The sequence below is a fragment of the Festucalex cinctus genome, chromosome 16 (assembly GCF_051991245.1).
Source record: "Festucalex cinctus isolate MCC-2025b chromosome 16, RoL_Fcin_1.0, whole genome shotgun sequence".
Lineage (NCBI taxonomy): Eukaryota > Metazoa > Chordata > Actinopteri > Syngnathiformes > Syngnathidae > Festucalex > Festucalex cinctus.
This window is the reverse complement of record NC_135426.1, coordinates 12,414,105-12,428,467: the sequence shown is the minus strand read 5'-3', so window position 1 is coordinate 12,428,467 and position 14,363 is coordinate 12,414,105.

Sequence of the window (14,363 nt, the reverse complement as noted above, 5' to 3'; positions counted from 1 at the left end):
TTGATTAAAAAAACGACCATGCATAGTAAGGCGTTTTTTATTGTATTAAAAAAAACAACCATGTATAGTAAGGCATTTTTTATTTTATTAAAAAAACGACCATGTATAGTAAGGCGTTTTTATTTTATTAAAAAAAAAAACACCATGTATAGTAAGGCTTTTTTTTTCCGACAAAAAAACGACCATGTATAGTAAGGCTTTTTTTTCCGACAAAAAAACGACCATGTAAAGTAAGGCTTTTTTTTTCCCGACAAAAAAACGACCTTGTATAGTAAGGCTTTTTTTTCCGACAAAAAAACGACCATGTATAGTAAGGCTTTTTTTTTTTCTGACAAAAAAACGACCATGTATAGTAAGGCTTTTTTTTTTCGACAAAAAAACGACCATGTATAGTAAGGCTTTTTTTTTTCTGACAAAAAAACGACCATGTATAGTAAGGCTTTTTTTCAGACGAAAAAACGACCATGTATAGTAAGGCTTTTTTTTTCCGACAAAAAAATGACCATGTATAGTAAGGCTTTTTTTTTCGACAAAAAAACGACCATGTATAGTAGTATAGTAAGGCTTTTTTTTTTCCGACAAAAAAACGACCATGTATAGTAAGGCTTTTTTTTTCCGACAAAAAAACGACCATGTATAGTAAGGCTTTTTTATTTTATTTTTTTATTTTATTATTTTTTTTTAAATCCTAGTCATACTTACTAAACTCATTGCCCCTCTTTCCAGTAAACAGTCTAACAGCCCTGTGGTCAAGTGGTAGAGTGTCTACCCTCAGACACTGAAGTTGTGGGTTCGATCCCAGGCTGAGTCAAACCAAATGACCATGTATAGTAAGGCTTTTTTTTTTCCGACAAAAAAATGACCATGTATAGTAAGGCCTTTTTTTTTTCTCCCCCAAAAAAACGACCATGTACAGTAAGGCTTTTTTTTTTCTCCCAAAAAAACGACCATGTATATAGTAAGGCTTTTTTTTTTCTCCCCCCCCAAAAAATAACCATGTATAGTAAGGCATTTTTTTTCTCCCAAAAAAACGACCATGTATAGTAAGGCTTTTTTTTTTCTCCCAAAAAAACGACCATGTATAGTAAGGCATTTTTTTTCTCCCAAAAAAACGACCATGTATAGTAAGGCATTTTTTTTTTCTCCCCCAAAAAAACGACCATGTACAGTAAGGCTTTTTTTTTTCTCCCAAAAAAACGACCATGTATATAGTAAGGCATTTTTTCCCCCCCCCCCAAAAAATAACCATGTATAGTAAGGCATTTTTTTTCTCCCAAAAAAACGACCATGTATAGTAAGGCATTTTTTTTTTCTCCCCAAAAAAACCGACCATGTATAGTAAGGCTTTTTTTTTTCTCCCAAAAAAACGACCATGTATAGTAAGGCATTTTTTTTCTCCGAAAAAAAAAAACGACCATGTATAGTAAGGCTTTTTTTTTCTCCGAAAAAAACGACCATGTATAGTAAGGCATTTTTTTTCTCCCAAAAAAACGACCATGTGTATAGTAAGGCTTTTTTTTTCTCCCAAAAAAACGACCATGTATAGTAAGGCTTTTTTTTTTCTCCCCAAAAAACGACCATGTATAGTAAGGCTTTTTTTCAGACGAAAAAACGACCATGTATAGTAAGGCTTTTTTTTTTCCGACAAAAAAACGACCATGTATAGTAAGGCTTTTTTTTTCGACAAAAAAACGACCATGTATAGTAAGGCTTTTTTTTCCGACAAAAAACGACCATGTATAGTAAGGCTTTTTTTTTCAGACAAAAAAAACGACCATGTATAGTAAGGCTTTTTTTTCAGACAAAAAAACGACCATGTATAGTAAGGCTTTTTTTTTTCTGACAAAAAAACGACCATGTATACTAAGGCTTTTTTTTTCGACAAAAAAACGACCATGTATAGTAAGGCTTTTTTTTTTCTCCCCAAAAAACGACCATGTATAGTAAGGCTTTTTTTTTTCCGACAAAAAAACGACCATGTATAGTAAGGCTTTTTTTTCCGACAAAAAAACGACCATGTAAAGTAAGGCTTTTTTTTTCCCGACAAAAAAACGACCATGTATAGTAAGGTTTTTTTTTTTCTCCCCAAAAAAGGACCATGTATAAGGCATTTTTTTTTCCCGACAAAAAAACGACCATGTATAGTAAGGCTTTTTTTTTTCCTGACAAAAAAACGACCATGTATAGTAAGGCTTTTTTTCAGACGAAAAAACGACCATGTATAGTAAGGCTTTTTTTTCCGACAAAAAACGACCATGTATAGAAGGCTTTTTTTTCCGACAAAAAAAACGACCATGTATAGTAAGGCTTTTTTTTCCGACAAAAAACGACCATGTATAGAAGGCTTTTTTTTTCCGACAAAAAAACGACCATGTATAGTAAGGCTTTTTCTTCCGACAAAAAAACGACCATGTAAAGTAAGGCTTTTTTTTTCCCGACAAAAAAACGACCATGTATAGTAAGGCTTTTTTTTCCGACAAAAAAACGACCATGTATAGTAAGGCGTTTTTTATTTTGTCAAAAAAACGACCATGTATAGTAAGGCGTTTTAATTTTATTAAAAAAAACGACCATGTATAGTAAGGCGTTTTTTATTTGATTAAAAAAAACGACCATGTATAGTAAGGCTTTTTTTTCCGACAAAAAAACGACCATGTATAGTAAGGCTTTTTTTTTTCTGACAAAAAAACGACCATGTATACTAAGGCTTTTTTTTTCGACAAAAAAACGACCATGTATAGTAAGGCTTTTTTTTTTCTCCCCAAAAAACGACCATGTATAGTAAGGCTTTTTTTTTCCCGACAAAAAAACGACCATGTATAGTAAGGCTTTTTTTTCCGACAAAAAAACGACCATGTAAAGTAAGGCTTTTTTTTTCCCGACAAAAAAACGACCATGTATAGTAAGGTTTTTTTTTTTCTCCCCAAAAAAGGACCATGTATAAGGCATTTTTTTTTCCCGACAAAAAAACGACCATGTATAGTAAGGCTTTTTTTTTTCCTGACAAAAAAATGACCATGTATAGTAAGGCTTTTTTTCAGACGAAAAAACGACCATGTATAGTAAGGCTTTTTTTTCCGACAAAAAACGACCATGTATAGAAGGCTTTTTTTTCCGACAAAAAAAACGACCATGTATAGTAAGGCTTTTTTTTCCGACAAAAAATGACCATGTATAGAAGGCTTTTTTTTTCCGACAAAAAAACGACCATGTATAGTAAGGCTTTTTCTTCCGACAAAAAAACGACCATGTAAAGTAAGGCTTTTTTTTTCCCGACAAAAAAACGACCATGTATAGTAAGGCTTTTTTTTCCGACAAAAAAACGACCATGTATAGTAAGGCGTTTTTTATTTTGTCAAAAAAACGACCATGTATAGTAAGGCGTTTTAATTTTATTAAAAAAAACGACCATGTATAGTAAGGCGTTTTTTATTTGATTAAAAAAAACGACCATGTATAGTAAGGCTTTTTTTTCCGACAAAAAAACGACCATGTATAGTAAGGCTTTTTTTTATTTAATTAAAAAAACGACCATGTATAGTAAGGCGTTTTTTATTGTATTAAAAAAACGACCATGTATAGTAAGGCGTTTTTTATTTTATTAAAAAAAAACAACCATGTAAAGTAAGGCGTTTTTTATATTATTAAAAAAAAACAACCATGTAAAGTAAGGCGTTTTTTATTTAATTAAAAAAACGACCATGTATATAGTAAGGCGTTTTTTATTTTGTCAAAAAAACGACCATGTATAGTAAGGCGATTTTTATTTTGTCAAAAAAATGACCATGTATAGTAAGGCGTTTTTTATTTTGTCAAAAAAATGACCATGTATAGTAAGGCGTTTTTTATTTAATTAAAAAAACGACCATGTATATAGTAAGGCGTTTTTTATTTTGTCAAAAAAACGACCATGTATAGTAAGGCGTTTTTTATTTTGTCAAAAAAACGACCATGTATAGTAAGGCGTTTTTTATTTTATTAAAAAAAAACAACCATGTAAAGTAAGGCGTTTTTTATATTATTAAAAAAACGACCATGTATAGTAAGGCGTTTTTATTTTATTAAAAAAAACGACCATGTATAGTAAGGCGTTTTTTATTTAATTAAAAAAATGACCATGTATAGTAAGGCTTTTTTTTTTCTGACAAAAAAACGACCATGTATACTAAGGCTTTTTTTTTCGACAAAAAAACGACCATGTATAGTAAGGCTTTTTTTTTTCTCCCCAAAAAACGACCATGTATAGTAAGGCTTTTTTTTTCCCGACAAAAAAACGACCATGTATAGTAAGGCTTTTTTTTCCGACAAAAAAACGACCATGTAAAGTAAGGCTTTTTTTTTCCCGACAAAAAAAACGACCATGTATAGTAAGGTTTTTTTTTTTCTCCCCAAAAAAGGACCATGTATAAGGCATTTTTTTTTCCCGACAAAAAAACGACCATGTATAGTAAGGCTTTTTTTTTTCCTGACAAAAAAATGACCATGTATAGTAAGGCTTTTTTTCAGACGAAAAAACGACCATGTATAGTAAGGCTTTTTTTTCCGACAAAAAACGACCATGTATAGAAGGCTTTTTTTTCCGACAAAAAAAACGACCATGTATAGTAAGGCTTTTTTTTCCGACAAAAAATGACCATGTATAGAAGGCTTTTTTTTTCCGACAAAAAAACGACCATGTATAGTAAGGCTTTTTCTTCCGACAAAAAAACGACCATGTAAAGTAAGGCTTTTTTTTTCCCGACAAAAAAACGACCATGTATAGTAAGGCTTTTTTTTCCGACAAAAAAACGACCATGTATAGTAAGGCGTTTTTTATTTTGTCAAAAAAACGACCATGTATAGTAAGGCGTTTTAATTTTATTAAAAAAAACGACCATGTATAGTAAGGCGTTTTTTATTTGATTAAAAAAAACGACCATGTATAGTAAGGCTTTTTTTTCCGACAAAAAAACGACCATGTATAGTAAGGCTTTTTTTTATTTAATTAAAAAAACGACCATGTATAGTAAGGCGTTTTTTATTGTATTAAAAAAACGACCATGTATAGTAAGGCGTTTTTTATTTTATTAAAAAAAAACAACCATGTAAAGTAAGGCGTTTTTTATATTATTAAAAAAAAACAACCATGTAAAGTAAGGCGTTTTTTATTTAATTAAAAAAACGACCATGTATATAGTAAGGCGTTTTTTATTTTGTCAAAAAAACGACCATGTATAGTAAGGCGATTTTTATTTTGTCAAAAAAATGACCATGTATAGTAAGGCGTTTTTTATTTTGTCAAAAAAATGACCATGTATAGTAAGGCGTTTTTTATTTAATTAAAAAAACGACCATGTATATAGTAAGGCGTTTTTTATTTTGTCAAAAAAACGACCATGTATAGTAAGGCGTTTTTTATTTTGTCAAAAAAACGACCATGTATAGTAAGGCGTTTTTTATTTTATTAAAAAAAAACAACCATGTAAAGTAAGGCGTTTTTTATATTATTAAAAAAACGACCATGTATAGTAAGGCGTTTTTATTTTATTAAAAAAAACGACCATGTATAGTAAGGCGTTTTTTATTTAATTAAAAAAATGACCATGTATAGTAAGGCGTTTTTTATTTGATTAAAAAACGACCATGTATAGTAAGGCGTTTTTTTCCGACAAAAAACGACCATGTATAGTAAGGCTTTTTTTTTCAGACAAAAAAAACGACCATGTATAGTAAGGCTTTTTTTTCAGACAAAAAAACGACCATGTATAGTAAGGCTTTTTTTTTTCTGACAAAAAAACGACCATGTATACTAAGGCTTTTTTTTTCGACAAAAAAACGACCATGTATAGTAAGGCTTTTTTTTTTCTCCCCAAAAAACGACCATGTATAGTAAGGCTTTTTTTTTTCCGACAAAAAAACGACCATGTATAGTAAGGCTTTTTTTTCCGACAAAAAAACGACCATGTAAAGTAAGGCTTTTTTTTTCCCGACAAAAAAACGACCATGTATAGTAAGGTTTTTTTTTTTCTCCCCAAAAAAGGACCATGTATAAGGCATTTTTTTTTCCCGACAAAAAAACGACCATGTATAGTAAGGCTTTTTTTTTTCCTGACAAAAAAACGACCATGTATAGTAAGGCTTTTTTTCAGACGAAAAAACGACCATGTATAGTAAGGCTTTTTTTTCCGACAAAAAACGACCATGTATAGAAGGCTTTTTTTTCCGACAAAAAAAACGACCATGTATAGTAAGGCTTTTTTTTCCGACAAAAAACGACCATGTATAGAAGGCTTTTTTTTTCCGACAAAAAAACGACCATGTATAGTAAGGCTTTTTCTTCCGACAAAAAAACGACCATGTAAAGTAAGGCTTTTTTTTTCCCGACAAAAAAACGACCATGTATAGTAAGGCTTTTTTTTCCGACAAAAAAACGACCATGTATAGTAAGGCGTTTTTTATTTTGTCAAAAAAACGACCATGTATAGTAAGGCGTTTTAATTTTATTAAAAAAAACGACCATGTATAGTAAGGCGTTTTTTATTTGATTAAAAAAAACGACCATGTATAGTAAGGCTTTTTTTTCCGACAAAAAAACGACCATGTATAGTAAGGCTTTTTTTTTTCTGACAAAAAAACGACCATGTATACTAAGGCTTTTTTTTTCGACAAAAAAACGACCATGTATAGTAAGGCTTTTTTTTTTCTCCCCAAAAAACGACCATGTATAGTAAGGCTTTTTTTTTCCCGACAAAAAAACGACCATGTATAGTAAGGCTTTTTTTTCCGACAAAAAAACGACCATGTAAAGTAAGGCTTTTTTTTTCCCGACAAAAAAACGACCATGTATAGTAAGGTTTTTTTTTTTCTCCCCAAAAAAGGACCATGTATAAGGCATTTTTTTTTCCCGACAAAAAAACGACCATGTATAGTAAGGCTTTTTTTTTTCCTGACAAAAAAATGACCATGTATAGTAAGGCTTTTTTTCAGACGAAAAAACGACCATGTATAGTAAGGCTTTTTTTTCCGACAAAAAACGACCATGTATAGAAGGCTTTTTTTTCCGACAAAAAAAACGACCATGTATAGTAAGGCTTTTTTTTCCGACAAAAAATGACCATGTATAGAAGGCTTTTTTTTTCCGACAAAAAAACGACCATGTATAGTAAGGCTTTTTCTTCCGACAAAAAAACGACCATGTAAAGTAAGGCTTTTTTTTTCCCGACAAAAAAACGACCATGTATAGTAAGGCTTTTTTTTCCGACAAAAAAACGACCATGTATAGTAAGGCGTTTTTTATTTTGTCAAAAAAACGACCATGTATAGTAAGGCGTTTTAATTTTATTAAAAAAAACGACCATGTATAGTAAGGCGTTTTTTATTTGATTAAAAAAAACGACCATGTATAGTAAGGCTTTTTTTTCCGACAAAAAAACGACCATGTATAGTAAGGCTTTTTTTTATTTAATTAAAAAAACGACCATGTATAGTAAGGCGTTTTTTATTGTATTAAAAAAACGACCATGTATAGTAAGGCGTTTTTTATTTTATTAAAAAAAAACAACCATGTAAAGTAAGGCGTTTTTTATATTATTAAAAAAAAACAACCATGTAAAGTAAGGCGTTTTTTATTTAATTAAAAAAACGACCATGTATATAGTAAGGCGTTTTTTATTTTGTCAAAAAAACGACCATGTATAGTAAGGCGATTTTTATTTTGTCAAAAAAATGACCATGTATAGTAAGGCGTTTTTTATTTTGTCAAAAAAATGACCATGTATAGTAAGGCGTTTTTTATTTAATTAAAAAAACGACCATGTATATAGTAAGGCGTTTTTTATTTTGTCAAAAAAACGACCATGTATAGTAAGGCGTTTTTTATTTTGTCAAAAAAACGACCATGTATAGTAAGGCGTTTTTTATTTTATTAAAAAAAAACAACCATGTAAAGTAAGGCGTTTTTTATATTATTAAAAAAACGACCATGTATAGTAAGGCGTTTTTATTTTATTAAAAAAAACGACCATGTATAGTAAGGCGTTTTTTATTTAATTAAAAAAATGACCATGTATAGTAAGGCGTTTTTTATTTGATTAAAAAACGACCATGTATAGTAAGGCGTTTTTTATTGTATTAAAAAAAACCGACCATGTATAGTAAGGCGTTTTTTATTTAATTAAAAAAGCAACCATGTATAGTAAGGCGTTTTTTATTTGATTAAAAAAACGACCATGTATAGTAAGGCGTTTTTTTATTGTATTAAAAAAACGACCATGTATAGTAAGGCGTTTTTTATTTTGTCAAAAAAACGACCATGTATAGTAAGGCGTTTTTTATTTTATTAAAAAAAACAACCATGTAAAGTAAGGCGTTTTTTATATTATTAAAAAAACGACCATGTATAGTGAGGCGTTTTTATTTAATTAAAAAAATGACCATGTATAGTAAGGCGTTTTTTATTTGATTAAAAAAACGACCATGTATAGTAAGGCGTTTTTTATTGTATTAAAAAAAAACGACCATGTATAGTAAGGCGTTTTTTTTTTAATTAAAAAAACGACCATGTATAGTAAGGCATTTTTTATTTTATTAAAAAAACGACCATGTATAGTAAGCCGTTTTTTATTTAATTAAAAAAACGACCATGTATAGTAAGGCGTTTTTTATTTGATTAAAAAAACGACCATGGATAGTAAGGCGTTTTTTATTGTATTAAAAAAAAACGACCATGTATAGTAAGGCGTTTTTTATTTAATTAAAAAAACGACCATGTATAGTAAGGCGTTTTTTATTTGATTAAAAAAACAACCATGTATAGTAAGGCGTTTTTTATTGTATTAAAAAAAACGACCATGTATAGTAAGGCGTTTTTATTTAATTAAAAAAACGACCATGTATTTAAGGCGTTTTTTATTTGATTAAAAAAACGACCATGCATAATAAGGCGTTTTTTATTGTATTAAAAAAAACAACCATGTATAGTAAGGCGTTTTTTATTTTGTCAAAAAAACGACCATGTATAGTAAGGCGTTTTTATTTTATTAAAAAAAAAAACACCATGTATAGTAAGGCGTTTTTTATTTTATTAAATAAACGACCATCTATAGTAAGGCGTTTTTTATTTTGTCAAAAAAACGACCATGTATAGTAAGGCGTTTTAATTTTATTAAAAAAAACGACCATGTATAGAAAGGCGTTTTTTATTTAATTAAAAAAACGACCATGTATAGTAAGGCGTTTTTTATTGTATTAAAAAAACGACCATGTATAGTAAGGCGTTTTTTATTTTATTAAAAAAAAACAACCATGTAAAGTAAGGCGTTTTTTATATTATTAAAAAAACGACCATGTATAGTAAGGCGTTTTTTATTTAATTAAAAAAACGACCATGTATAGTAAGGCGTTTTTTATTTTGTCAAAAAAACGACCATGTATAGTAAGGCGATTTTTATTTTGTCAAAAAAATGACCATGTATAGTAAGGCGTTTTTTATTTTGTCAAAAAAACGACCATGTATAGTAAGGCGTTTTTTATTTTATTAAAAAAAAACACCATGTATAGTAAGGCGTTTTTTATTGTATTAAAAAAAAAACGACCATGTATAGTAAGGCGTTTTTTATTGTATTAAAAAAACGACCATGTATAGTAAGGCGTTTTTTATTTTATTAAAAAAAACACCATGTATAGTAAGGCGTTTTTTATTTGATTAGAAAAAACGACCATGTATAGTAAGGCGTTTTTTATTTTGTCAAAAAAACGACCATGTATAGAAAGGCGTTTTTTATTTAATTAAAAAAACGACCATGTATAGTAAGGCGTTTTTTATTGTATTAAAAAAACGACCATGTAAAGTAAGGCGTTTTTTATATTATTAAAAAAACAACCATGTATAGTAAGGCGTTTTTTATTTAATTAAAAAAACGACCATGTATAGTAAGGCGTTTTTTATTTTGTCAAAAAAACGACCATGTATAGTAAGGCGATTTTTATTTTGTCAAAAAAATGACCATGTATAGTAAGGCGTTTTTTATTTTGTCAAAAAAACGACCATGTATAGTAAGGTGTTTTTTATTTTATTAAAAAAAAACACCATGTATAGTAAGGCGTTTTTTATTTTATTAAATAAACGACCATGTATAGTAAGGCGTTTTTTATTTTGTCAAAAAAACGACCATGTATAGTAAGGCGTTTTTTATTTTATTAAAAAACAACAACCATGTAAAGTAAGGCGTTTTTTATATTATTAAAAAAAACGACCATGTATAGTAAGGCGTTTTTTATTTAATTAAAAAAACGACCATGTATAGTAAGGCGTTTTTTATTTGATTAAAAAAACGACCATGTATAGTAAGGCGTTTTTTTATTGTATTAAAAAAACGACCATGTATAGTAAGGCGTTTTTTATTTTGTCAAAAAAACGACCATGTATAGTAAGGCGTTTTTTATTTTATTAAAAAAAACAACCATGTAAAGTAAGGAGTTTTTTATATTATTAAAAAAACGACCATGTATAGTGAGGCGTTTTTATTTAATTAAAAAAATGACCATGTATAGTAAGGCGTTTTTTATTTGATTAAAAAAACAACCATGTATATAGTAAGGCATTTTTTTTTCTCCCCCCCCAAAAAATAACCATGTATAGTAAGGCATTTTTTTTCTCCCAAAAAAAACGACCATGTATAGTAAGGCTTTTTTTTTTCTCCCAAAAAAACGACCATGTATAGTAAGGCATTTTTTTTCTCCCAAAAAAACGACCATGTATAGTAAGGCTTTTTTTTTTCTCCCCCAAAAAAACGACCATGTATATAGTAAGGCATTTTTTTTCTCCCAAAAAAACGACCATGTATAGTAAGGCATTTTTTTTTTCTCCCCAAAAAAACCGACCATGTATAGTAAGGCTTTTTTTTTTCTCCCAAAAAAACGACCATGTATAGTAAGGCATTTTTTTTCTCCGAAAAAAAAAACGACCATGTATAGTAAGGCTTTTTTTTTCTCTGAAAAAAACGACCATGTATAGTAAGGCATTTTTTTTCTCCCAAAAAAACGACCATGTATAGTAAGGCTTTTTTTTTCTCCCAAAAAAACGACCATGTATAGTAAGGCATTTTTTTTCTCCCAAAAAAACGGCCATGTATAGTAAGGCTTTTTTTTTTCTCCCCAAAAAACGGCCATGTATAGTAAGGCTTTTTTTCAGACGAAAAAACGACCATGTATAGTAAGGCTTTTTTTTTTCCGACAAAAAAACGACCATGTATAGTAAGGCTTTTTTTTCCGACAAAAAAACGACCATGTATAGTAAGGCTTTTTTTTCCGACAAAAAACGACCATGTTTCGTAAGGCTTTTTTTTTCAGACAAAAAAAACGACCATGTATAGTAAGGCTTTTTTTTTCCGACAAAAAAACGACCATGTATAGTAAGGCTTTTTTTTTTCTGACAAAAAAACGACCATGTATACTAAGGCTTTTTTTTTCGACAAAAAAACGACCATGTATAGTAAGGCTTTTTTTTTTCTCCCCAAAAAACGACCATGTATAGTAAGGCTTTTTTTTTTCCGACAAAAAAACGACCATGTATAGTAAGGCTTTTTTTTCCGACAAAAAAACGACCATGTAAAGTAAGGCTTTTTTTTTCCCGACAAAAAAACGACCATGTATAGTAAGGTTTTTTTTTTTCTCCCCAAAAAACGACCATGTATAAGGCATTTTTTTTTCCCGACAAAAAAACGACCATGTATAGTAAGGCTTTTTTTTTTCCTGACAAAAAAACGACCATGTATAGTAAGGCTTTTTTTCAGACGAAAAAACGACCATGTATAGTAAGGCTTTTTTTTTTCCCACAAAAAAACGACCATGTATAGTAAGGCTTTTTTTTCCGACAAAAAAACGACCATGTATAGTAAGGCTTTTTTTTCCGACAAAAAACGACCATGTATAGAAGGCTTTTTTTTTCCGACAAAAAAACGACCATGTATAGTAAGGCTTTTTTTTCCGACAAAAAAACGACCATGTAAAGTAAGGCTTTTTTTTTCCCGACAAAAAAACGACCATGTATAGTAAGGCTTTTTTTTCCGACAAAAAAACGACCATGTATAGTAAGGCGTTTTTTATTTTGTCAAAAAAACGACCATGTATAGTAAGGCGTTTTAATTTTATTAAAAAAAACGACCATGTATAGTAAGGCGTTTTTTATTTGATTAAAAAAAACGACCATGTATAGTAAGGCGTTTTTTATTGTATTAAAAAAAAAACGACCATGTATAGAAAGGCGTTTTTTTATTTAATTAAAAAAACGACCATGTATAGTAAGGCGTTTTTTATTGTATTAAAAAAACGACCATGTATAGTAAGGCGTTTTTTATTTTATTAAAAAAAAACAACCATGTAAAGTAAGGCGTTTTTTATATTATTAAAAAAACGACCATGTATAGTAAGGCGTTTTTTATTTAATTAAAAAAACGACCATGTATAGTAAGGCGATTTTTATTTTGTCAAAAAAATGACCATGTATAGTAAGGCGTTTTTTATTTTGTCAAAAAAAACGACCATGTATAGTAAGGCGTTTTTTATTTTATTAAAAAAAAACACCATGTATAGTAAGGCGTTTTTTATTTTATTAAATAAACGACCATGTATAGTAAGGCGTTTTTTATTTTGTCAAAAAAACGACCATGTATAGTAAGGCGTTTTTTATTTTATTAAAAAAAAACAACCATGTAAAGTAAGGCGTTTTTTATATTATTAAAAAAACGACCATGTATAGTAAGGCGTTTTTATTTTATTAAAAAAAACGACCATGTATAGTAAGGCGTTTTTTATTTAATTAAAAAAATGACCATGTATAGTAAGGCGTTTTTTATTTGATTAAAAAACGACCATGTATAGTAAGGCGTTTTTTATTGTATTAAAAAAAAACGACCATGTATAGTAAGGCGTTTTTTATTTAATTAAAAAAGCAACCATGTATAGTAAGGCGTTTTTTATTTGATTAAAAAAACGACCATGTATAGTAAGGCGTTTTTTTATTGTATTAAAAAAACGACCATGTATAGTAAGGCGTTTTTTATTTTGTCAAAAAAACGACCATGTATAGTAAGGCGTTTTTTATTTTATTAAAAAAAACAACCATGTAAAGTAAGGCGTTTTTTATATTATTAAAAAAACGACCATGTATAGTGAGGCGTTTTTATTTAATTAAAAAAATGACCATGTATAGTAAGGCGTTTTTTATTTGATTAAAAAAACGACCATGTATAGTAAGGCGTTTTTTATTGTATTAAAAAAAAACGACCATGTATAGTAAGGCGTTTTTTATTTAATTAAAAAAACGACCATGTATAGTAAGGCATTTTTTATTTTATTAAAAAAACGACCATGTATAGTAAGCCGTTTTTTATTTAATTAAAAAAACGACCATGTATAGTAAGGCGTTTTTTATTTGATTAAAAAAACGACCATGGATAGTAAGGCGTTTTTTATTGTATTAAAAAAAAACGACCATGTATAGTAAGGCGTTTTTTATTTAATTAAAAAAACGACCATGTATAGTAAGGCGTTTGTTATTTGATTAAAAAAACAACCATGTATAGTAAGGCGTTTTTTATTGTATTAAAAAAAACGACCATGTATAGTAAGGCGTTTTTTATTTAATTAAAAAAACGACCATGTATAGTAAGGCGTTTTTTATTTGATTAAAAAAACGACCATGCATAATAAGGCGTTTTTTATTGTATTAAAAAAAACAACCATGTATAGTAAGGCGTTTTTTATTTTGTCAAAAAAACGACCATGTATAGTAAGGCGTTTTTATTTTATTAAAAAAAAAAACACCATGTATAGTAAGGCGTTTTTTTATTTTATTAAATAAACGACCATCTATAGTAAGGCGTTTTTTATTTTGTCAAAAAAACGACCATGTATAGTAAGGCGTTTTAATTTTATTTAAAAAAACGACCATGTATAGAAAGGCGTTTTTTATTTAATTAAAAAAACGACCATGTATAGTAAGGCGTTTTTTTCATTGTATTAAAAAAACGACCATGTATAGTAAGGCGTTTTTTATTTTATTAAAAAAAAACAACCATGTAAAGTAAGGCGTTTTTTATATTATTAAAAAAACGACCATGTATAGTAAGGCGTTTTTTATTTAATTAAAAAAACGACCATGTATAGTAAGGCGTTTTTTATTTTGTCAAAAAAACGACCATGTATAGTAAGGCGATTTTTATTTTGTCAGAAAAATGACCATGTATAGTAAGGCGTTTTTTATTTTGTCAAAAAAACGACCATGTATAGTAAGGCGTTTTTTATTTTATTAAAAAAAAACACCATGTATAGTAAGGCGTTTTTTATTTGATTAGAAAAAACGACCATGTATAGTAAGGCGTTTT